Source organism: Neophocaena asiaeorientalis, unplaced genomic scaffold (assembly GCF_003031525.2).
Source record: "Neophocaena asiaeorientalis asiaeorientalis breed wild unplaced genomic scaffold, Neophocaena_asiaeorientalis_V1.1 scaffold14, whole genome shotgun sequence".
In the NCBI taxonomy this organism is placed as follows: domain Eukaryota; kingdom Metazoa; phylum Chordata; class Mammalia; order Artiodactyla; family Phocoenidae; genus Neophocaena; species Neophocaena asiaeorientalis.
Window position 1 is genome coordinate 8,675,447 of NW_020175192.1, and position 25,852 is coordinate 8,701,298.

A 25,852-nucleotide genomic window follows, 5' to 3' on the forward strand; every position below is an offset into this window, starting at 1 on the left:
TGACTCTCTCTCACCCTGTCAAAACTCACCCTTCCCCCTCCCCATATCCTTAAGTCCGTTCTCCAGTAGGTCTTTGCAGTCCTTTTTGATCTTATAGCATATTCTGCTAAAAGTGTGCAAAGTGGTGGGTTCAAAAGTTACTTGAGATAATTACTCTCCCTATCAGTTTAACATAGATTTCGGTTTTTTGTTTGGTTTTTGGCCACACTGCGCGGCATGTGGGATCCTAGCTCCCCAACCAGGGATTGAAGTCGTGCCCCCTGCAGTGGAAGCCCAGAGTCTTAACCACTGGACTGCCAGGGAAGTCCCAAAACATGTGTGTTTTAAAAGTCAAAAGTGGATTCTCAGGGAAGTCCCAGCCCATTTCCCACCCCCATTGGTAACCAATTTCCCTAATTGTTAGTTTATCTTTCCTGTGTTTCTTTGGGGAATAAAAGGAGTAAATTCATCTATTTATTCTTATTTCCCCTCCTTTCCTTTATTTTGGGGGGGTGTCATTTATTATTATTATTAATTATTATTATGGTATAGTTCATCTACAACTCTGTATTGGTTTCAGGTGTACAACACAGTGATTCACAATTTTTATAGGTTACACTCTAGTTAAAGTTATTATAAAATATTGGCTATAGTCCGTGTGCTGTACAGTATATCCTTGTAGCTTGTTTATTTTACACATAGTAGCTTGTACCTCTTCATCCTTTCCCTCCTTTCTTATACAAAATGTAGCAAACCATTTATTCTGCTCTATGACTTGTCCTTCCCCCTTAAAATGGTATCATAGAAATCAGTAGACGTCAGTTCATAAAGATCATCTTCATTTCTATCTTAACAGCTACCTAACACTTCATGTTTATGATATATCACAGTTTATTGAAACAGGCCTCTATTGAAGGACATTGGAGTTGTTTCCAATCTTTTGTTATTACAAATAATGGCATAATTAATAACTTCCTACATATTTTCTTTATATTTGTTTAGGAGTATTATCAGGATAGACTCGTTGACTCTAGATCAAAAAATAAATACATATGCAGTTTTATCAGATATTGCCAAATCACTCTCCGTAAGGGCTGCACCTTTTCAGATTACCACCACCATGGATGAGTGCCTCTCTCTCCGGTCTTGCCAACACACAGAGCAAAACTTGCAAAAAGTGTTTGCCTATTTTAAGTATGATAGATGAAAAATGATATTTCAGTGGAATTTTTATTTGCATTACTGTTAAGAGTAAGGTTAAGACCTTTCATGTGTTTAAGAACAGCTTTCCTCACTTTATCTGTAATATTTCTGTCTTTTATTCTTTTTTCCATTATATTTTCAGTCTTTTTCTTCTAATTAGTATTGCTATATGGATGTCAGACAATGTAGACTTCATGGCAAAAAAAAAAAAAAATTACCAGAAATAAAAAAGGGAGATTTCTTCCTTTTTTATTTTTATTTTTTCCTTTTTTGGCCATGCCAGATGGCATGTGGGATGTGGGATCTTACTTCCTCAACCAGGTATCAAACCCGTGCCCCCTGCAGTGGAAGCATGGAACCTTAATCACTGGACAACCAGCGAAGTCCCAAGAAGAGAGATTTCTTAAAGGTAGTAGGTCCACTTTACCTTGGAAAATAGAACAATTCTAAATTGCATTCACATAATAATATAGCTTAAAAATACATAAAGCAAAAAAATGGCTGAAGTAGACACACCCACAAACTGAGTGGGAGGTTTTAACACACTTCTCCCGGTAAGGGATAGAATAAGGAAAAAAGTCATCAAATATGTAAAAGGTTTAAATGTTAGTGCTGAAAAACATGATCTGACTGACATGTAGAAAACACTGTATCCATACAGTTGTAGAATACACACGTGTATTAAATGGTGGGCAGGGGAAGTCCCAAAATATTATATACACATGACTCTCTTCTCATAAAGTATAAAACAACTAAAATGAAGATACATAACTTTAGGTATATGTATAAATGCAATAAAACTATACGAAAAGGGAAAAAAGACTTAGAATTCAGGATGATGGTGCCCTCAAGTGCAGGGAGAAAGGGAGAGAAGAGAGAGAGGCCATAGCGTTAGATGAAGACGGTCAAGGTCCCAGCTTTCATGTGAGATGGTAGTTTTACAAGAGCTTTTTATATTAAATAAATAATCTAACAAAAAAATGTGAGTTGATGGTATGTCATGAACCATAGACTATGATTAATCCACTTTAGTGCATTTGAGACCTAGGGAAAACAAACAGAAAATAAATAAAAGAAGCTTCCAATCCATGAAAGCTAATAAGAGAACGATATCCAAAGAAAGGAGAAGAAGAGATATCAATAAAGATAAAAATAGACGTTAATGAAATAAAATAATAACAAAATGAAAACAGTAGAATTGATCAATGGGGAAGAAAAGCTTGTTCTTTGAAAAGATCAATAACAGAGACGGTCCTTTGAGGAATATAATCAAGAAAACAAGAAAGGCCAAAAGTGTGCCAGGAGATGTACTAAATATGCAATCAATCAGAATTTATCTTACAAAAACGTTATTCAAATTTTCTGGTCTACAGAGCACTAGGGTAGGGAAAGGGAAAAAATAAAAGTGGCTATTTTTCTGGAGTCAATTATCATAATTCAAGCTCCATTGTTCGATAGTCACTTTTCAAGTGATTTCCAAACACTTTGCATATCTTTATATGCATGTCATTTTTACACCTTGGATTTTAAATCAGCCGCTATGGCACCATGATAATCTGAGAGACCACACATGCCAGCTCTGGATCCCCAAGCATCTGTTTTGCACTCAGAGGGAATAAGGGGATTTATTGGAGGAGTTCCAGGTATTCCTCATTATTACATTTCCTTTTTCCTGTTTGTAATGCAAACAGGAAGAATCATAATTGTTTTACCTTTGCCCATTAAAACATGCTATTAAAGATCATGTTAATGAATAGATATTACTACCTGGTAATGACTGCTCTGACCTCCTATCTAACAGCTCCGTTTATGTCTTGTTTGATGAAAGTTCTCCGCATCTGCAAAGCAAAAGGGCAAACTGATTTATGAACAAGACTTATTGTCACAGCGGCAGATTTGTATAATGAGAAATATATTAAATCTAATGAAGGGAGAGTGTGCCTACCAAGCCAGCAAGTCTGCGTTGTGATTAAGTGATTCAATATCCCTCAATGGATTAATTTAGACAATGCACCGGGGTATGTAGCCACTGCCAGACCCCTTTGCTCTAACGACAAATGCTAAGCAATGCTGCATAGTTGTGCATATGTATTGGGTTTTTAAGGTATGATGATAAAGTAAGGTGTCACCCTCAGACCTCTACATTAACATGATGAATCCCAAAGATGCAAACGTCCTACTGATAGAGAACAAGGAAGATCTATCAACCATGTCATCTTTTAATATCTGCTTACAGTAAAGCATTTACTATAAAAGAGACACATCCTTTCACCTTTTCGACTCAGACCAGCTTACAGTATCTGACAAACACTAAATGCAGCCCACCTTAATTCCCTCTCTGGTCCTCAGCAGAGATCAGACCCAGGACAATCAGCCATGGGCTCTGGTTTTCAAACAGGAGAATGCTAGCTATTATGTCATTGTTTACATTTACACAGTCAATACAATAAGCAATGTCATGGAAGAGATTCGAAAGCGACAGTGATCCTGCCGGGGCTCAGCAGTCACTTCTGCAGTTTGGAACAAGCCCAGTTTCCAGCTGTTTCTCACTAGTGTGACTATATAAAGCAAAACCCTGTAAACTTCAGTTAGAGAGAGTTGAATTCTGCATTAAAAAATAGCATGATTCCAACACAATGCTCTTGGGATACATGAACCTGCTCAACCCACACCATGTAGAGGAAAATAGGCTGTCTTAGGCCCTCAGTGCCACGCAGAAAAAAATATTCAGCAGTCTGAGAGTCTGCAAGTAATGGATTCAAAAAGTCTCACATTTTTCCCACCCCTTCATTTTCCTCTAGGAGAAAAAATATCTCAGAAGTACTAGCACCAGAATTATGAAACTAGAAGAAAATAACCACTTACTTGGGTGTCCAGCAGGCTTAATAGGAAAAGTGGAGTTTCCATTGCCTTGGGTATCCATTCTGATGACTCAAGAACAGAGAGAGATATAATATTATATATATCTATATTTATAATAACTGGAAGAAAGAAAGGAAATGTGACTTCTACATGAAGCAGGTAGTTGAAAAAAAAAAGCTGTCACACATACCAAAGAAAGGCTAAGCATAGGTCTCAGCTTCCACTTTTGGATTTCCCTAGACTGTTGGATTCCTCTAGGCCTAATGAAACCATCTGAACTGTTTGATGTGGGGAATATAAACAACTTAGATCTGGGGACAGTCAGGCTGAAATTAGGGTCCTATTCTGCAACATACTATCTATGTGACCCTGATTGCGCTCTCTATTCCTTAAGGAATTATTATTCCTAATAATATCATCATTTCTGAGATACTTCTGCTAATGAAATAAAACAAGAGAACACATTTGTTTATTAATAATTCCTCATTAAGCGTTAAGGAAGATGGGTCCTGGTACTAAAGAAGCTTTTCTGGATGAGGAATGTAGGAGGTAGGGGATGACATGCGAATGCGGAAATAGAAGCAGGAAAAGAGATCAACTGCTCTGCATAAGTCAGTCATAATAGACTGAAAGGCCTCGGGGAAGGCCTGTAAGACACACGTGGAAACTGCAGCAGCTGAGTGTTAAGTCTGATGTGGAAAGAGAAAAGAGGTTTTAAGAAGAGGCAACTGATAGCTGGGTTACACCATGAATACCACCACATCGGGTTATAAGTAAAAGGGCTTCAGAAACCTGAAGCCCTATAGAATAACTATCAGGTACACGTGAGCCCCTCTGGCATGAGTCTTCGTAGGGGCCAGACTGTTTACCTAGAAGGGCTACTGTTCCTGAGAAGTTAGTACTTGATATAAATAGAAATTTTCATTTTTTTCCAAGTCACATCATTTCCATTCACCCCAGGAAACAGCAAATTCACTTCCAAATGTTTCTGAAAGTAAGTCAGGTGCTGAAGGCTCAAACACAACAATGCAGGTAGTTTAGTCTCAGGGACTCAGTAAGACCTTTCTCAGTACTCAGATATAGCTACTAACTCTTACAATGTAAGTCATGCTTACTATGTACCAGACACTCTTCTAAGTGCTTTACATGTATTAACTCATTTACTCTTCACTGCAAACTTATGAGATAGACATTATTGTTATCCCACTTAACAGGTGAAGAAAGTCAGGTATGTAAAGATTAGATAAGAGTCCCAAAGATACACAATATTTGGTGGAATGGAATTCAAATCCCAAGAGCCTGCCTCTTAAATACTAGACTATACTGCCTTTCTATATCTATGTTAAATAGATGGAAAGACAGATAGGTAAAAAATACAGGTTCAAACAGACATATACATACATAGGAATAAAACTTAGATATAGAAATACAAAAACAGAAACAAATATAGATATGGAAACAGAAATACAGACACAGATTTTTTTTAACACCTTTATTGGAGTATAATTGCTTTACAATGGTGTGTTAGTTTCTGCTGTATAACAAGGTGAATCAGCTATATGTATATATATATATCTCCCCATATCCCCTCCCTTTTGCGTCTCCCTCCCACCCTCCCTATCCCACCCCTCTAGGTGGTCACAAAGCATCAGCTGATCTCCCTGTGCTATGTGGCTGCTTCCCACTAGCTATCTGTTTTACGTTTGGTAGTGTATATATGTCCATGCCACTCTCACTTCGTCCCAGCTTACCCTTCCCCCTCCCGTGTCCTTGAGTCCATTCTCTACGTCTGCATCTTTATCCCTGTCCTACCCCTAGGTGCTTCAGAACCTTTTTTTTTCTTTAGATTCCATATATATGTGTTAGCATACGATATTTGTTTTTCTCTTTCTGACTTACTTCACTCTGTATGACAGTGACATACTCTTTCTGACTTACTTCACTCTGTATGACATCCACCTCACTACAAATAACTCAGTTTCGTTTCTTTTTATGGCTGAGTAACATTCCATTGTATATATGTGCCACATCTTCTTTATCCATTCATCTGTCGATGGAAACTTAAGTTGCTTCCATGTCCTGGTTATTGTAAATAGAGCTGCGGTGAACACTGTGGTACATGACTCTTTTTGAATTATGGTTTTCTCACGGTATATTCCCAGTAGTGGGCTGGGCTGTATGGTAGCTCTATTTTTAGTTTTTTAAGGAACCTCCATACTGTTCTCCATAGTGGCTGTATCATTTACATTCCCACAAACAGTGCAAGAGGGTTCTCTTTTCTCCACACCCTCTCCAGCATTTATTGTTTGTAGACTTTTTGATGATGGCCATTCTGACTGGTGTGAGGTGATAGATACCTCATTGTAGTTTTGATTTGCATTTCTCTAATGATTAGTGATGTTGAGCATCCTTTCATGTGTTTGTTGGCAATCTGTATATCTTCTATGCAGAAATGTCTATTTAGGTCTTCTGCCCATTTTTGGATTGGGTTGTTTGTTTTTTTGATATTGAGCTGCATGAGCTGCTTGTATATTTTGGAGATTAATCCTTTGTCAGTTGCTTCGTTAGCAAATATTTTCTCCCATTCTGAGGGTTGTCTTTTTGTCTTGTTTATGGTTTCCTTTGCTGTGCAAAAGCTTTTAAGTTTCATTAGGTCTCATTTGTTTATTTTTGTTTCCATTTCCCTAGGAGGTGGGTCAAAAAGGATCTTGCTGTGATTTATGTCATAGAGTGTTCTGCCTGTGTTTTCCTCTAAGAGTTTTATAGTGACAGACATAGATCTTAATGGGCCACTAGAGGAAAAAATATATACAAGTCTGTAAATAGAAAGAACTAGGGGAGAAAGGATGCTGAGTAACACCAAAAGTTACCATTTGTTGGTTCATTCGAGAAGCTTGAGACTTTGTATTTGTTTTCATTTCTGACATATGAACATAAAAAAGAATTTTTCAGGTTATGAAGTCTAATAAGATATGATTATGTCTGGAGGTGGTGAAATTTGGAGATACAAGGATTAGGAAAGTTTCTGCTTCTGACCATGATGTACTAACTATTACCAGACTTTCTCTCTCACTGTAAACAACTTCAAAATTGGACAAAATATATGAAACAAGAGTTTTCAGACATTGGACAACATGCAGCACAGAATGGTGATCCTTGAAAGAATAAAAACAAACAAGGTAAGTCCTACAATCGCCGCAGCTTTTTCTCAAGAGGAACTTTCCATTCTGTAACTCAGGGAAGGGAAGACCAGACAGAACACAACCGTCTCCTGGATTTGAAAAAATGGAGATGGGAGTCCAAGGACACTGAGGCAGCTGAAATCTGTGGGCCATGGTACTGACAAGAAGGAAGCTATTCAGAGAAAGAGACCCAGAAGACTGCCTAGGGGTCCCCATAAGTCTGTGGCTGAGTACTAAGCTGTGCATGTGTTGGGTGAAACTACATGAAGCAGAGCAAAGAACCACATCTCAATAGATGCAGAAAAAGCATGTGACAAAATTCAACATCCATTCATGATAAAAACTTCCAACAAAGTTGGGATAGAGGCAAGATATCTCAACATAATAAAGGCCATTTATGACAAACCCACAGCTAACACTGTACCCAACAATGACAAGTGGAAAGCTTTTCCTCTAAGGTTAGGAGCAAGACAAGGAGGCCCACTCTCACTGTTTCTGTTCAACATAGTACTGGAAGTCCTAGCCACTGCAGTCAGACAAGAAAAAGAAATAAAAGGCCTCCAAGTCAGAAGGGAATAAGTACAACTATTTGCAGGTGAGATGATACTATACAGGGAAAATCATAAAGATTCCTATCAGAAAGAAAAAGCAAGAAAACAGTACCATTTAATGTTACATCAAAAAGAATAAAATACCTAGAAATAAATTTAACCAAGGAGGTGAAAGACCATAAGATATTGGTGAAGAAAATTGAAGATGATAAAAATAAATGGACAGACATCCTGTGCTCATGGTTTGGAAGAATTAATATTGTTAAAAATGTCCATACTGCCCAAATTAATCTACAGATTTAATGCAATCGCTATCAAAATGACATTTTTCTAGAAGAAATTATCTTAAAATTTGTATGAAACCACAAAAGACCCCAAATAGCCAAAGAAATCTTGAGAATAAAGAAAAAAGCTGGAGGTATCATGCTCCCTAACATCAGACTATACTGCATAAACTACAGTAATCAAAACAGCATGGTACTGGCACAATAACAGACACACAGATGAATGGAACAAAATAGAGAGCCCAGAAATAAACCCATGCACATGTGGTCAATCAATCCACAACAAAGAATGCCAGAATATAAAATGGGGAAAAGTCTCTTCAGTAAGCACTGTTGGGAAAACTTAACAGCTACATGTAAAATAATGAGATAAGAACATGTTCACATACTGTATTCAAAACTGCATTCAAAATGCATTAAAGACCTAAGTGTAAGACCTGAAACCATAAAACTCCTAGAAAAAAAACATAGGCAGTACACTCTTTGACATAGGTCTTAGCAATATTTTTTTTGGATCTACCGCCTTAAGCAAGGAAAACAAAAGCAAAAATAAACAAGTGGAACCTAATCAAATTTAAAAGCTTTTACATGGCAAAGGAAGCCATCAACAAAACAAAAAGAATAACTTACTGAATGGGAGAAAATATTTGCAAATGATATGTCTGATAAGAGGTTAATAACCAAATTAGATAAAGAACTCATACAACTCAATATCAAAAAAAACAAACAACCCCATCAAAAAAATGGGCAGAGGGGCTTCCCTGGTGGCGCAGTGGTTGAGGGTCCACCTGCCGAGAATGATTTCAATGAGCCCAGGCTCTTGCATCTTCCCATGCATAGAAAACAGCTAACTTCATTAACTTGAGATGTCTGGTTTTCTTTAATTAACAGTCATCTTTTGATGTTTTTGTTGCAAAAACTCCTAGATACCCTGGTTCTTCCCTCACCTCTTGAGAGCAGTCCCTCAGAGAGATCTGAGAGGCTGTCTCCTGGGCTTAAGTCCTCAGCAAGTCCACCGAATAAAACATAGTTCTCAACTTCTAGGTGGCGCATTTTTTTTCCAGTCGACACCCAAGTTCACAGGCAGAGCCAAGATGAAACCTCGAGTCGGTCTGATTTCCAGTTCTGCTCTCCCCTCAACCAACACCTTACTTTATGTTCCTTGACAGGAGAGGTGAAAACTGTGGAGTATTTTTTTAAAAACACCTTTATTGGAGTATAATTGCTTTACAATGCTGTGTTAGTTTCTGCTGTATAACAAAGTGAATCAGCTATACATACACATATATCCCCATATCCCCCCCCTCTTGAGTCTCCCTCCCACCCTCCCTATCCCACCCCTCTAGGTGGTCACAGAGCACCGAGCTGATCTCCCTGTGCTATGCGGCTGCTTCCCACTAGCTATCTATTTTATATTTGGTAGTGTATATATGTCCATGCCACTCTGTCACTTCGTCCCAGCTTACACTTCCCCAACCCCGTGTCCTCAAGTCCATTCTCTGCGTCTTTATTCCGTCCCTGCAGAGTATTTTTAAAAGCAGTTTCATTATCTTCAATTAAATACATTTGCTTGAACTACTCATTTTTAAGTTGTCAAACAGGAATCTCCCTCAATATACTTTAATGAACACATAAAAGTCATTTGTAATGAACACATTGTTTATATGTCAATGGTGTTAGGAAGTGCTTGAAACTAGTTTGTTTTCTTAATTAGATTAAACAGGCTTCCTGCAATCTTCTTTACTTTATTGATTTACTTAATGAAACTTTTTTTCATAGATAGTACAAATGTAAATTTCAGCTTGGCCTGTGAACAAATTATCTTAAATTCTGAATCAGTGGGGCTTTAATTAATGAGGCTTTACTCTGTATCACTAGTGAGGCACAAGTATGTATTAGGTTAAAATGGTCATAATGAGAACAACTCTCCACTTGTAGCTAAGGAAGATGGCCTTGCTCAGGTCACTGGGAAGGAATTGCTTTCCTTCCACTTCCAATCAGGTTACCCGAGGTGGCTGCAGCATTACTACCAAAGGGCTCAGTTAGAAGCAAAATAGAGGTGCTAGAAATTGAGGAAGACAAGGGATAAGGGAGGCCCTTGGAGAAGGAAGGGTTAACTGAAGCCCTACAGTTAAAGCAAACCTGTGGCAGGTCAGATCAGCAGGTGGTCAGAAGTTAAGGAGCAAAGGCAAGAAATTAAGTCGTTGAGATTTTAGTTGGAGTAACTGAAGCAGCCTCAGTGAAGCCATAGCAAAGGGGTGGAAATATGAAGATAGTGCGGGGTGGCCCAGCTGCAGCACCTCCCAAGCGGCCAGCTGGGGCTTCTGTGGTTCCAAACTATCAGCCCCACAGAGCAGATGAATGTTTACGGAGAGGTCACTTTTCCACGGGGTGGTATGAATAACATTATCTGAGGGTGTCAATACTCCTGGGCAGGACCACCTTCTGGGGAAACCTTAGGGGTACCTGGAGCAGATCCAAATGATCTAGACACCCAAGACTCATCCACCCACTTCTTCTCACCTCTAGGACATTGTCTAAAGGCTAAGCCAGATCATGGCCTCAGGATACTGGTAGTAAACTGGCAGGAGTCCAGTTACTCAGAGAGAGAAAAAGCTATGTAAAAAGCTGGGCATTAATTAATACTAGTCAACTGTGTGTTGGCTGTTTTCCTTGTGCCTAGTAGGGTGCTGAGCATTTTATAAGCATTATTTAATCTTCACCACCACCCAAATGTATAAGCACTACTAAATAGTTTTGGATATGAGGGAGCTAAAGCTTGGAAATTTCAAATAACTTCCCCAAGGCCACGCTACCAGTAAGCAGCAAAGCTAGAGTGGGTCTGACCTGGAGGTTGATATCAGAGTCAACAGTGAAACACACAGTGATGTGATATTGAGGAGAAAGAAGGAACCTGGAAGTCAGAGACCCTCAATCACAATTACAGAGCCCGTGAATGACTATGAAAGGCCACAGGTGACTTGAGGAATCCAAAGCACCAAAGGAAGACTTTAAGTGTCCTCAGGCAACTGTGGCCGGGGACTCACAAATGGCAAGCAACTGGTGTAAGCCAAAATGAAAGGTGTGACCTAATCTGACAAAGGGTTTTTTGTCTCAAGGCAGGACCCTGTGTCCCAATGAGGACGGACCTAGACTCCACGGTTGAAGTAGGGAAGTGATGCCTGTATGCAATGCATCCTGCTAAGGTCGAGGAGAAAATGGGATTACGGCAAATCCCAACAGGTGGCGCCAGAGAGCCTCCTTCTACACGTGGAAAATGAGCTGCCACCACCGTTATCTACATGGCCATCCCTTAGAGAAATAAAATGCTTTACAAGAGGTTATTTACACTAGTGGTAGAATGGTAATAAGAATGTGAGAAAAAGCAGGTTTCTTTTAATAGGTGCAAAGGCGAAAGTGGTAGAATTAATTTCTGGAAGTCAGATTAGGTAAAGTTTGATTTTGTCCACTCCTAGCTCCCTCAAACTGTGTGAATTTATGGCATTTTTTATTTAGTAGATGGAAATTAAATAAAATTAATTCTTAAAAATAAACTCCTTAAAATGTGAAAAAAAATAATAATAAGGTAGTGGTAGAAAACTTGAGTACCAGTGTTACCCTGACCTAGGCTCAAATCCTTTTTCTGCAAGTCGTCATTACCTCTGGGACCAGACTAGCAACTTCACCACTTAAAGCTCTGTACTCCCATCTGTAAAACAGTGGCACTAAACACAGTAGTTGACTTCCTAAAGTTGTCATAAGGATTAAAATAAATCACATATACATGTATTGTATTAAAATAAATCATGTACACAAAGTGCTTAGCCAAGTGCCCGGTACACCGTGCACAAAAATGCTGGTGGTTACTATTATTTATGCTTTTCAATACTCTTTCCCAGTCACAGTTTCATCTGAATTGGGAAAATCCGGTACCGGGCTCAGCAGACAAAAGTGAGAGCATGTATAAAACAGCAAAATTTTCCTAGCTCTGTCTCTGTTCCATTCCTCCAGTAAGTGATATTTCCAAACAGAGCTGGCAGGCCAGGAAAATAGCTTGCCAATGACCATTTACTGTTTCATCTGCCCAGGTGGAAAAGGATAACAGTGGAGACATTGTTCACTGAATTTTGAAATTTTTCAAAACTAAGCACAATGACCTATGTTTCATGCTGTCTCTTGGCAGAGATGCTGAGGAAACGTGAGACAGTAACCCCAAGTTAGCCTTCAGGAATTCTGAGTTCTTACTTTCTCAGTACTTACAGTGTAGCAGAATTTAGAACAAGTCCCTAAGGCATGTTGGTTGACATTTATAAATAAGTGACTTACGTGTAGCTATTTTAAGGTTGAACATTCGCTATCTCCCTAACATACTGTAAACTCCTTAAGGGCTAAAACTTTGACTGACCCTCTTGTCACTTTCCCTAGAGCATCTAGGATGGTGACGTGTGCATAAAAAGTACCCAATAAATATGTATTGATTCATTAATAGCGGGGCTCAGGATTCAGAAAACAAATGCAATTTCATCCAGGTGGAGGGGACCTGTGAATCCTTTGTTTGTCCATCCCTAATAGCTGTAAGAAATGTGTGTGTGTGATTAAGAACTTTATGGGAGTAAGCAGGAATGATCAGGGTGCTTTTTCAATGCAGGAATCGGAATTCCAATGCGGCTCCGGTGCAGCCCAGTTGTACCAGGGAATAATGGACCGCCAAAGGATGCCTAGCCAGCATGATGCTAGAGCCCTCCAGTCTTGGGGCGCTTAGGTGCTGATTCAAGGGCAGTGATTTCTCTGCACCTCAGAGCAACCACCACTGTGGCTTAGAAGAGAGGGAACGGTATCCCTCAGTGCGGACCAAGAAAACCTGCTCTAGGAATCTCTGAGTATTAGATGTGACTGTCACAATCCGTAACTCAAAAGGCAATAGAATCTCTTTGCCTGGATGTGGGTTTAGAACTGCTGGCTGCAACGTGAAAGAAAAGATGGGCACTGGGGACACCTTCCAAGTCCAACATGATGATTTTATTATTCTCCCACTTGCCGTAGACGACAGAAGAGAGTCTGGCACCAGGAGCAAAATATCATATAAAATAAAGCATCTAAGAGTTGAAATTTTTAAAAGAGCCATTTGGCAACTCCTATTCCTTGCTTGTTGGCAGTGTAAACTTTGCTTGGCAAGTTGAAAAGCTATACGAAACAAACGCTATCTGGCAATTAGAAGCACTTAAGTAAGCTAATATAATCAATTATGTCTTTTAATTTGCCAGGCAGCATTTACAGGGTTTAATTTTCTGCTGCTACACCTTCAGGTGGTGTTCAGATTCAGGTGGTGTTGGTAATCTAATAGAAAGATAACTGGTATTATCTATGCTGAATTCCCCACATGCACTTTCCCCCAGACCAATACCCTCTGTATCCCATACCTAGAGGTGAAATGTTTGTATAGCGAAGAAAAAAAATCATAAGATATTTATTCAATTATTTTATTTGACAACATTCATATCATCCACCTGCCAGTTTCCCCACAAAGAAATATAAAAATCAGTTGCAGTAACAATAGAATCCAAATACAGAAAAATTCTATTTAAAGGAAACACATAATGCAAAAATTGAGATATAAATAAATAAGAGAAATAAATTTAAAGCCTAAATCTCTTATCATGGTCTGATATCATTTGAAAAAAAAGTTTCCTCGTAGAAAAAAAAATTAGATGTAGGATTCTGGTCAGCATAAAACATATATACTGACCTATTTGATGTCTTTGAGCAAAACTTCAAAGTACTGATACCAATTAGATTATGATATTTTAAATATCATTATGGTTTAGGAGATAACGTGGGAAGTGTCCCTCACAAAAGAGGAACTACTTCTCAACAAAAGGATGAGGTCCACAAATAATTCTTCCCTATATCTGGATAGCACTAGAGTCACATGTAATAAACAGTGGTACTTTTCCTCTGGGTCATCAAGAAGGAACCATATAAACGTAGAGAGCAACCGTCCTCTTAGAAAACTGCAACCAGACAGTGTCAGAATGACAGAAGTCCATGGTAACATTAAAAATCTTGAATAAAGGAACAAGAGTAAGAATTCATTGATTTTCCCTGTTCTCTCCACGGACTGGAAAGGACCCCTATATTTGGCATATGTAGGCACTGTCTTTCAGCCCACCCAGTAGATATTTTATTGAATAAGAAGTCCCACCCTCAAGAGCTCATAGAGTCAGTCTGTATTATCCCCAGAAGATTTTCCAACTGTCCTTGCTCAGACTGAATTAGTTATCAAAAGATAGCTTATTCAGCTTTATTTTTAACTGACAAAACTTGGACGCAACCAAGGTGTCCTTCTATGAGTGAATGGATAAACTGTAGTACATCCAGACAGTGGAATATTATTCAGCACTGATAAGAAATGAGCTACTAAGCCATGAAAAGACATGGAGGAACCTTAAATGCATATGACTAAGCTAAAGAAGCCCATCTAAAAAGGCTACACACTATAGGATTCCAACGATCTGACATTCTGTAAAAGGCAAAACTATAGATCAGTGGTTGTCGGGGATTGAGGATGGGGGAAGGGATGAACAGGCGGAGCACAGAGGATTATTAGGGCAGTGAAACTCTTCTGTGTGATGGTATAATGATGAATACATGTCATTATACATTTGTCCAAACCCATGGAATGTACAATACCAAGAGTGAACCCTAAAATACACTATGGACTTTGGGGATTACAATGTGTCAATGCAGGTATACATACATCAACTGTAACAAATGCACGGCTCTGGTGGGGATGTTGATAATGGGGGCGTCTATACCTATGTGGGGTTAGGGGGTGTATATGGGAAATCAATGTACCTCTCAATTTTGCTGTGAATCTAAAACTGCTCTTTAAAAGAGTCTCTCTCTTTTTTTTTTTTTTTTTAAAGTGGTTTGTTAAACTGTCCGGCATCTTGACAGCAAGAAGAGAGTGTCCTAGAGAGCAAACCTCAGAGTTCAGTTAAAAGCAGTTAGGACTTCCTTGGTGGTCCAGTGGGTAAGACTCCCTGCTCCCAAAGAAGGCAGCAGGGGTTCCATCCCTGGTCAGGGAACTAAGATCCCGCATGCCTCACAGCGCGGCCAAAAAATTTTTTAAAAAAGCAGGTGAGAAGAGGAGGGAGTCTAAATGTCCCCTTTAGACCAGTGTGTTTGCTACTCCCAACCATGTGACCTTGGAAAGTTACCCCAACCATTCTGGAGTTTGTCATTGTTGGAGCCCTTCCAGCTCACATGTACAATGAGTCAACGGAATTCTGTTCACTGGAAAGCTAGAGTCCATTTCCCAAATTACTTAACTGTTGACTTTATTTTCACAGAAATCAGTCTTTTTTTTGAGTTTGATTAGTGAGAGTTCATCTCCCAGAGTCATGTCACCTTCTGAATCTGCTGATAAAATCAACTTTCTGAACCTAAAGGTGGAACCCTGGGCAGCAACCACAAAGTCAGGATGCAGTTCAAGGGAAATCCCAGCAGGAGACAGAGAACAACCGGAAGGTCAGGAATCTCCTGAATTAGGCAGGGAAATTTTGGAGATGTTTAACATAAGTTATACATTATATGACATATATAGTTGGGATTAACATATACACATTACTATATATAAAATAGGTAATCAGCAAGGACCTACTGTAGAGCACAGGGAACTCCACTCAATATTCTGTAATAACCTATGTGGGAAAAGAATCTGAAAAAGAATGGATATGTGTATATGTGTAACTGGACCACTTTGCTGTACCTGAAACTAACACAACATTGTAAATCAACTATATCCCAATATAAAATAAAAATTAAATTTAAAAAGTATATATATACAGGCATCCCTCAGAGTTATTGCAGGTTCAATTCCATACCATCACAATAGAGAGAATATAGCACGAAAGGGAGTTACATGAATTTTTTTGGTTTCCCAGAACGTAGAAAAGGTATGTTTACACCGTATGTGCAGTAAATCAAAGCACGATAAAATGAGGTCTGCTTATAATGCTATGGTCCAAACGTTTGTGTCCCCTCCAATTCATCCTAACCCCCAAAATGATAGGATTAGGAGGTGGGCTTTGGGGAGGTGCTTAGGTTGTGAGGGTGGAGCCCTCATGAATGGGTTTAGTGCCTTTTAAAAGAGGCTCCAGAGAGCTCCCTACCCCTCCCTTGCCATATGAGGACACAGCAAAGAAGGCACCAACGAGGAACCAGGAACAGGGCTGTCACCACAACACGGCCATTCTGGTGCCTTGATCCTGAACTGCCCAGGCTCCGGAACTGTGAGAAATAAACTTCTGTTGTTTATAACCTACCCAGTCTGTGATATGTTTTTATAGCAGTCCAAAAGTACTAAGAAACACAATAAATACATAACCTTTTTTGCAGATAATAATAATATATATGAAACCAAAAAATTGACAAAAAGTGTAAAGAAGAAAAACATAGTCATTTGTTCCACCCATAGATAATCACTACTAACATTTACCTGCACATCCATAGTCTTTTTGCTATGTAGAGATATATCTACTTTTTAAAAAAAAAATTGGGATCTGCTCTATCAACTCTTTTCTTTTTCACTTAATAAAATATCATGAGCATTTTCCCACAGCTTTCCCATATTTTTGAGATTTTTTTTTTAATGATCACACAGTATTCTGGCTATAGATGTATTGTAATTTATTTTACCAACTCCGCTATTGTTTGACGTTTAGGTTGTTTCCACTGTTTGCTATTGTAAAGAAAAAAAATGCTGTGATAAATATCATCATACATAAATCTCTGGGCACATCTTTGATTATTGCCTTAAGATAAATTCCCAGGCATGGAATTACTGGGTCAAAATGTGTAAATAAGTTTAAGGCCTTTGATACTTATTGCTAAGTAGCTCTCCAAGAAGCTGTTCAAGTTTACAGGCCCATCAGCCATGTAGAAAAGTGTCTCAGAATTTTAATAAATGTTTGGAATGGCTGAAGAACCCCAGACTCTTATTACAGAGGAAATACGTTATTTTAAATGGCATGCAACTTGTATCACCTATCTTATTCTAACATGAGATTAATTCCAGGGGAACTTACTTTCAAGTACATTATTTTGTTGGGTGGCTTATTTTATACATTGATACTAGTGGATTACCAAAAAAGATGATCTTAGATATGTGAGATTTTGAAAATGCATTGGCCATTATTTATGATTTTGTGCTTTGAGTTTTTCCCTCCTTGAATATACTTTGCTTTCATAAAGAAAATTGATAGAGGGCTTCCCTGGTGGCGCTAGTGGTTGAGAACCTGCCTGCCAATGCAGGGAACACGGGTTCGAGCCCTGGTCTGGGAAGATCCCACATGCCGCGGAGCAACTGGGCCCGTGAGCCACAACTACTGAGCCTGCGCGTCTGGAGCCTGTGCTCTGCAACAAGAGAGGCAGAGACAGTGAAAGGCCCGCGCACCGCGCACCGCGATGAAGAGTGGACCCCGCTCACCGCAACTAAAGAAAGCCCTCGCACAGAAATGACGACCCAACACTGCCAAAAATAAATAAATAAATAAATAAATAAAGAAAATTGATAGAAAACAATATTTTTTTATCTGTGCAAAACATTCCATAGCTCAATGTATAGAACTAAATCTTGTCCAGAGAATGAGATACATCTGTTTTCATGGAAAAAGCCAAGGTCAAAGCAGTACTTTGCACCTCATTTATTCTCTCAACTGCTATGAATGGCAGAAACAAACCCAATGGGAATATTCCCATTTTCCAAGCAGAGTAACTGAAACTCAGAGATATAAATTGACTTTGCTAAAAATTACAGAAAATAGTGACACTGCCACAAAACTCCAATTTCTTTATTGTGGTATTGTATTGTAGTATATTCTACTATGCACTAAAAAGAAAAAATCAGAGCCCAACACATAGCAATACCTGTGTTGTACATATCTCACCAAAGGAAGGTCTTTTCCAAGGGGATGGACAGCTGGCAGGAGCAGAGTGCCGGGAGAAGAATGTTCCAGCCTGGGGCTCTGAAGGACAGATGGGTCGCAATGCCCTGAGTCTCTTCATCACATGCTCGGTGATCCACAGGCTTTAAGAGCCTTGAAGAGGTGGATACTGTCATCTGGCCTTGGGTTTGCAATTGTAGAGCCATACACACCCCGAACACAGAAATCAGAGTTATCATTGGCCAGAAATTGGATGTCTAATTGGAAATGGACCTGGTTCCCTGGCAGATCCTAAGGAAAATAATTCAGTTAGAAGTTGATAGAACTTTGATCACAGTGCTGCCTTCGCTTAAGTGTACGGCTGCCTATTTCAGCATATCAAGATGCTAGCAATTTCTCCATGTTCGTCTTAAATATCGTCTCTTCCTAGATTCCCCAGCAAGAAATTATCTCAGCCACACCTGGTCTCTCCAAGTCCTTCACCTCCATATCTCATTATACTTAATATTTCCTGTCTCGGGCTTCCCTGGTGGCGCAGTGGTTGGGAGTCCGCCTGCCGACGCGGGGGACGCGGGTTCGTGTCCCGGTCCGGGAGGATCCCACGTGCCGCGGAGTGGCTGGGCCCGTGAGCCATGGCCGCTGAGCCTGCGCGTCCAGAGCCTGTGCTCCGCAGCAGGAGAGGCCGCAGCAGTGAGAGGCCCGCGTACCGCAAGAAAAAAAAAAAAAAATTTCCTGTCTCGTATTAAAATAACGTATACACACATCATATGCTAGCCTCAATGAGCGGGCAGTGTAGCTGCGAAGACGGCTGCTTCATTTTCCCCACGCACCCTATAACATTTTGCACAGCACATTGGAGCAGAAGTACTTTAACAAATGTTTATGGAATAACTGAATAAATGAAAATGTATTACGTAGTCATTTCCTGCCAATTCTATTACGTAGCTCAGATACTCATCGAAAACTCTCTTGAAATTTTGCAAGTTGCCTCATGGGCCAGAGGTAAATTATTATCTCAAAATAGATTTCCTCTAAAACACAAAGCTTAATTAGTCCAGCTTTATTTTTTTGTTTTTATAAATGTATAAAGGGACACCAAAGGGAAAGATGAGAAGCGATTGATAGCACATTGCACTAACAGATTCACCATTCCAGGAAGTTTTCTTCAACGGGTTTTAAAACAGTCAAGATTTCCAGCTTTATAAATATTAATTAAGTTTCCCATACTTGTCCAGGAGGACCCAAGTGTGGTATCTTAGCTTAGAGACAGTCTTGATGGTAAAAAAAAAAAATAAAGATACTGTCTATGTTAAAATTGTTTCTTCTAAAATATGGTTCGGAAGGATACATGCACCCCAATGTTCATTGCAGCACTATTTACAATAGCCAAGGCATGGAAGCAACCTAAATGTCCATCAACAGATGAATGGACAAAGAAGATGTGGTACATAAATACAATGGAATATTACACAGCCATTAAAAAGAATGAAATAATGCCATTTGCAGCAACACAGATGGATCTAGCGATTATCATACTAAGTGAGGTACATACTAAGTGAAGTCAGAGAAACACAAATATTATATGATATCACTTATATGTGGAATCTAAAAAAAGTGATACAAACTTATTTAGGGATTTCCCTGGTGGTCCAGTGGTTAAGAATCCTCCTTGCAATTCAGGAGACACAGGTTCGATCCCTGGTCCAAGAACTAAGATCCCACAGGCTGCAAGGCAACTAAGCCCATGCACCACAACTAAAGAGAAGCCGTCGCACAGCAACGAAGAACCCCCGCGCCGCGAGGAAAGGTCCTGCATGCCACAGCAAAGATCCCGCATGCCACAACTAAGACCAGGTGCAGCCAAATAAATAAATAAATAAATATTCAAACAAACTTATTTACAAAACAGAAACAGACTCACAGACTTAGAGAATGAACTTGTGGTTACTGGGGGGAAGGGTGAGGGAGGATAGATTGAGAGTTTGGGACTGACATGTACACACTGCTATATTTAAAATAGATAGCCAACAAGGACCTACTATATAGCACAGGGCACTCTGCTATACTCTGTAATAATCTAAATGGGAAAAGAATTTGAAAAAGAACAGGTATATGTATATGTATAACTGAATCACTTTGCTGTACACCTGAAACTAACACAATTGTAAATCAACTATACTCCAATATAAATTTTTTTTAAAAATTTTTTTAATGTGTTTCTTCTAGAAACAGCTACTAATATCCAGCCCTTCTCTTTAGTTAGGATGAGAGCTTCCCAGTGGCTTAGGAGAGATTTATCTCTTCAGTAGAAGCCAAAAAGCTCAAAGTAGATGTCTAGAAAGACAGTAAACAAAGCAATATTTCATTTTTAAACTATACGACCTCTTTGAATATAATCGTTAAGTAAGAACTTTTTAGTTTTTTATTACAAATGAAATATGTTTGTAAAGGGAAACACTCAGAACCTATTAAACACCTGGCCATGCATTCAACTGACAGGGGTATGTAGACAGAGGTCTGGCCAAAACAAAACAAAACAGTCTTCATAATGCATGCAACCACATGCACGGTGTGTTAGAAGAAATATATATGTAGTTCAGTACCTGGGGTCATGGGACCAGAGCTAGTAGATTAGTACCCAGGAGATGTCAGCTCAGAGCTGGGACAGATGAGTTTAGTATGGGCAGAAGGCTGAGCAGATTTTCGTAGGGGAAAGTTTGTGTTTGCTGCTCTCCCCGGCAACAATAATTGGATGTGAGCAAGATATACTACAAAGAATAGACAAGTAGAACACATTTTACATAATGGACATTCAGGCTGAGGATGAAGATTTTGGAAAGTTGCTGAAGCCACAGGAGCCCTGGTCAGAAAACCAGTTAAATCCAACATCTCTTGTAACATCGTTAAGTCAAAGGAAAAGCTCCATTATATTCACAATCCTTGTGTGTGCTGAGGAAAAGCAATATGGCTTAAAGAAACAAAGGATGGGGATTCAAGAGATATGGCTTCAATCCCCAGATCTGTTACTAACAGGAGCACATCCTCAACTATTAAAGTGAATCTTTGTGAGTTATGAGTGTATTACAGGGGAAAGATCAGAGAACCTGAGCACACCAACTGGTCCCTGACGAGCTCAAGATCACTGAAACCTAAAACATCATTACTGAATTCATCTTTGAGAGACGGTTTATGATTCCAGGTTTTCTGTAATTCCTTTGCTAGAAAATGGAAGAATTGGTTATAACGAACAGGTGCCCAGACAACTGTAATCAGAACCATGTTTTCTCTGAAATAACAATGGAAAAAACTATATATACATTCCTTGATATCAAAAGGAAACCTGATCATGCTGATCAGCTCTAGTTTCTGAATCCAGAGGTTTTCAAACTCCAGTTTATGAAACTCTATGGTTTCAGGGAAACTTGCCAAAATTATGGGGTAGAAGCTTCTAGAAATTGCTGATTTTTTTCCATACAAAAAATGTAAGTGAAGGTATATGATTGACTTTTTAAAATAGTCCATTAACTCGAACAGACGTGTGTTTGTATAAGTGTGTATGTGAACACTCATTATTTATACTGTAAAAACCCAATGCAACTTTTGTTATTTTTTATTTATGTTACCTGTCATGGCATAAGAGCAGTTGCATTAGAATATCTGTCAACTTCTTCATTTATTTACTGCAATTTTAGCCTTAAATATTTGGATGCTGTGTTAGTTGGTACAAAAAGATTAGGAAGTTTTATTCCCAAAGTAATAGTGGTATATTCCATTACTAATATAAATTATTTCGGCTGTGTGTAATGCTTTTTGTTTGGAATTCAGCCTTTTCAAATATTAATAGTTATTGGGACTTCCCTGGTGGTCCAGTGGGTAAGACTCCGCGCTCCCAAAGCAGGAGCCCGGGTTCTATCCCTGGTCGGGAACTAGATCCCACAAGTTGTGCGGGCAAAAATAAAAATAAAAAATAATTTTTAAAAATTATATGCTTCAACCCCTATTTATTGACTTATCAACTCTGTACAGTGTCTTTTGACTTCCAATTATGAAAGATGAAGAAATTAGTCCCCTCTCTGGTACTTCTAACTCCCCTCTTCCCTGTCTCCTTGCAGATTTTGTAGTTATGTTATTATCATTTTATATTGTCAAGGCTTATATCAGTTACATCCTCTTCTGCAACTAAAACCCCCATAGTTTATTTTTTTCTCATGTATTTAAATAGATTCACTGCTTACCTCCAGATCTTTCGTACTGCTGCTCCCTCATTCCTGAATCCCTTGTTTAATTTCCTTTCTTTGACTGGTGGATTCCATCATGGAGTAGTTGTTCCAAGAGGATGTATGAGCATTACATTCCTCAATTACTTGCATGTTTAAGAACGCCTTTCTCGGGCTTCCCTGGTGGCGCACTGGTTGAGAGTCCGCCTGCCGATGCAGGGGACACGGGTTCGTGCCCCCGTCCGGGAAGATCCCACATGCCGCGGAGCGGCTGGGCCCGTGAGCCATGGCCGCTGAGCCAAGAATGCCCTTCTTTTCACTTGAAAGACAAGTTGATAGAGAATAAAATTTTTTTGTTTCCTTTTATCCCTATAGAAATCTGTAGACATTTATCCACTCTATCTTAAAATAAAATAATAGAGTGTAGTAAGCCTCGTGCTTTTGCTGCTTGGATTTCTGCCGGAGTTTTTCTTTCTCTTGAAGTTTACCAAGTTAGTCAGGCTACATCTCAATACCTTTTATTCTGTATTATTTTTCTTTTATTGAAACTGCGTGCTTTTTAGGAGAATGAATTCTTGAAAGTTTTATTCGATTTGTATATCTTTCTCTCAACAAAAATAATTTAACATACTGAATAATTAACCTACTGAATTCTGCTTTGTTTTACATATCTGTTTTCTCTTTGGAATTGAAACTGAGTGAGGCCCTGTGGGGCTCCCAGGCATTTTGTCCCCGTTTCTTGTAGGCAAGACTCCAACCTGCGTGACCTTCCCTGAGTCCCAAAGGGCAGATTCGAACAGTTACGAATCAGGGAGGAGCAGGCAAGAGACCACCTGAGGCGAGATTCAAGGGACCAGAGAAGCTCATCAGGTTTAGGAGACCACCTGAGACCCTGCACACACCCTAATCTTGTCAGCGACCCCACCCTTGAACCGTTGTTATAAAGCCCTCCTCAGATCCTCCTGGATTGGGACACACAGTTTTTGAGGGCAGGAACCCACTGTCTCCCCCTTTGCCTGGCAAAGTATTAGAACTATCCTTTTCTACTTCACCCAAAACTCTGTCTCCTGAGATTCGATTTGGCATCGGTGTACAGAGGCCAAGCTTTCGGTAACAATTTTGGTGATCACCAAGGGACCACCTCGGGGACGATCCGATGGGGGGTGGCTGTCCCTAGAGGCCAGATCACCTGTGACCCTAGCCTGGAGGCCAAGCCCCCCGTCATACCCCGTCTGCCATCCTGGCAGCTGGAACTCTGAGGTGGGAATAGACAGAGGAAGAGGGACCACCCTAGCAACTGCCGAGGCCCTTTTTGCCTTGAGGACCTTCCTCTCTTCCTCCTGCCTGGACCGTCCTGGACTTCCTACTCCTAGGAACTGTTTTGGGGAAGCAGAAAAGATAGAGTCTGATGTCGCGACACCTCTGCCAGAATCTGGGTTCTGGGTGAGTCCCTGGGAGTGCACTCCCAGGCTCCTTCAATTCTGTCCCTCTGAAGAACTTTTGGTTCCATCTGGGGAACGTTTGGTTCCCATTTGGGGATTTTCTGTTTCAGAAATCCCATCTGTAAGGCGCCACTTAGACGAAGGTCATGGGAGAAGTAGGACTTGGAAGCAGCCACTCTGAGCTTTGTGCTGTCTGCTTTTTTCTGGCATAAGCCTTCCATCTGCTGGCGAGGGTTCTGTTTTGTTTTCAGTCAGCTCATGAGTGTCCTATCAATCAAATATAGGAAGTGCTCCTTCTCCTTTTTCTTCTCCTTCTTTTCCTCCTCCTCCTCCTTCCTCCTCTTCCTCTCCTTCTTTTTCTTTTTTTCTCCTCCTTCTTCCTCTTCTTCCTCTTCCCCTTCTCCTTCTTCTTCTTCTTCTCCTTCTTCTTCTCCTTCTTCTTCTCCTTCTTCTTCTTCTTCTTCTTCTTCTTCTTCTTCTTCCTCTCCTTCTTCTTCTCCTTCTTCTTCTCCTTCTTCTTCTTCTTCTTCTTCCTCTCTTCTTCTCCTTCTTCTTCTCCTTCTTCTCCTTCTTCTTCTTCTTCTTCTTCTTCTTCTTCTTCTTCTTCTTCTTCTTCTTCTTCTTCTTCCTCTCCTTCTTCTTCTCCTTCTTCTTCTCCTTCTTCTCCTTCTTCCTCCTCTTCTTCTTCTTCTTCTGCTGCTGCTGCTGCTGCTTCTTCTTTTCCTTCTCCTCCTCCTTCCCTGCCAGCCCCTCCTCTTCCTCCTCCTTCTCCATCTGATAGCCCCCTGGGGAAAATCTTGGCAGACTCATCGACCTTTAGCTCTAAACCTATAACTAGGAAAAAAATGAAATTCTATTGTAATTCTGTTTGGCCAACGTACATTCTTGAAATGAAGAAAGATGGCCTTTGACTGGTAGCCTAATTTATTATACTATTCTCCAGCTAGAGCTGTTTTGTCACAGGAATAGAAAGGAGAAATTCCGTATGTTCAAGCATTCACGCAATTACATAATAAAAGTGAGCAGCTAGGTAATAAGCTGACGGTACAGAGAAAGGAAAGTCATTTTGCCTAGAGCTGGTTGTTTCTGAAGGGAAAGGAAAATAAGGGAGACTGAGAAAAGAGTTGTACATGTTTTGTTTGTGGGACCATGTTTGTTGTATGCATGCATGCATGTCAGTACTTACATTGACTGGTTGAGGTGTCTTTGAATAACAGGGCTCACTAATGGGGCTCACATGTGACAACACCAGGGAATCCATCCTATTGTGTCTGGTTTTGCCTGTGGCAGAATGTTGGTTGGGATTTTCCCTTTTGGACTAGCCTTGTTATGGGTGATCAAAGCTCTGTTCCGTCTTATAACACCCTACCAAGGGTATTTTTACAAAATTGGGAGATCTTCAGCTATTCCCCCATGAAAAGGAATTGCTATTTCTGTCCCCCTGTGCCTGGGCCCTCCATAATGCTTATTTTATCTAGATCATCTCTAGTTCCTGAGACTGAAGAAGAAGGCAGGGAAGGAAGGCCTTTTTAAAGTCAAGCAAAAAACTGAGATCTCTGGTTCAGTCTTTATGTAAAAGTTAACTTGTAAATGAGCTCTATCTAATTGACTTAAAAGTAAGCACTTACAAATTAAACCTAAATGTCTAGAAAATTGGCCAAGATAAATTTTAGGACCACATGATCTGGGAAATATTCAGTATTGAATTAATCTCTGCTATTGAAGGTGGCTTAAGCTTGTTGGTTTGATTAATATAGACATGTCTTTAGAGTCATCAATATTAAGTAATGCAAGTGAGATAAGAGCTGTTGGGTAAACTCTTTAGGAATAATTCTCCATAAGAAAGCACATGTTTTTAAAGTTGTGTATGATCAGGATTTTCAAAGATAGGATTAAATCTAATTGGGTAAATGGATTTTGTTGGGAGTGGGCTAGGGCAAGACCAGATTCCTACTTTGCGCTGGACATCTTTCACTTTCGTAAAATGAATAAGTATTGTTTGGCAGTCTCTACAGGTTCTTTTGACCTCCAGCTAATTTTGAGATTCTTCAGAGGGCCCCTGAGGCATCGCAGAAATATTTAACTAGGATTATTTGGTATGTTAAATTAAATGTAATCAGTCAAGTTAAATGTAATCCTGATTATTGTAGCCAAGTTTCCTTCCCAATTACATTGCAGTCAGAGG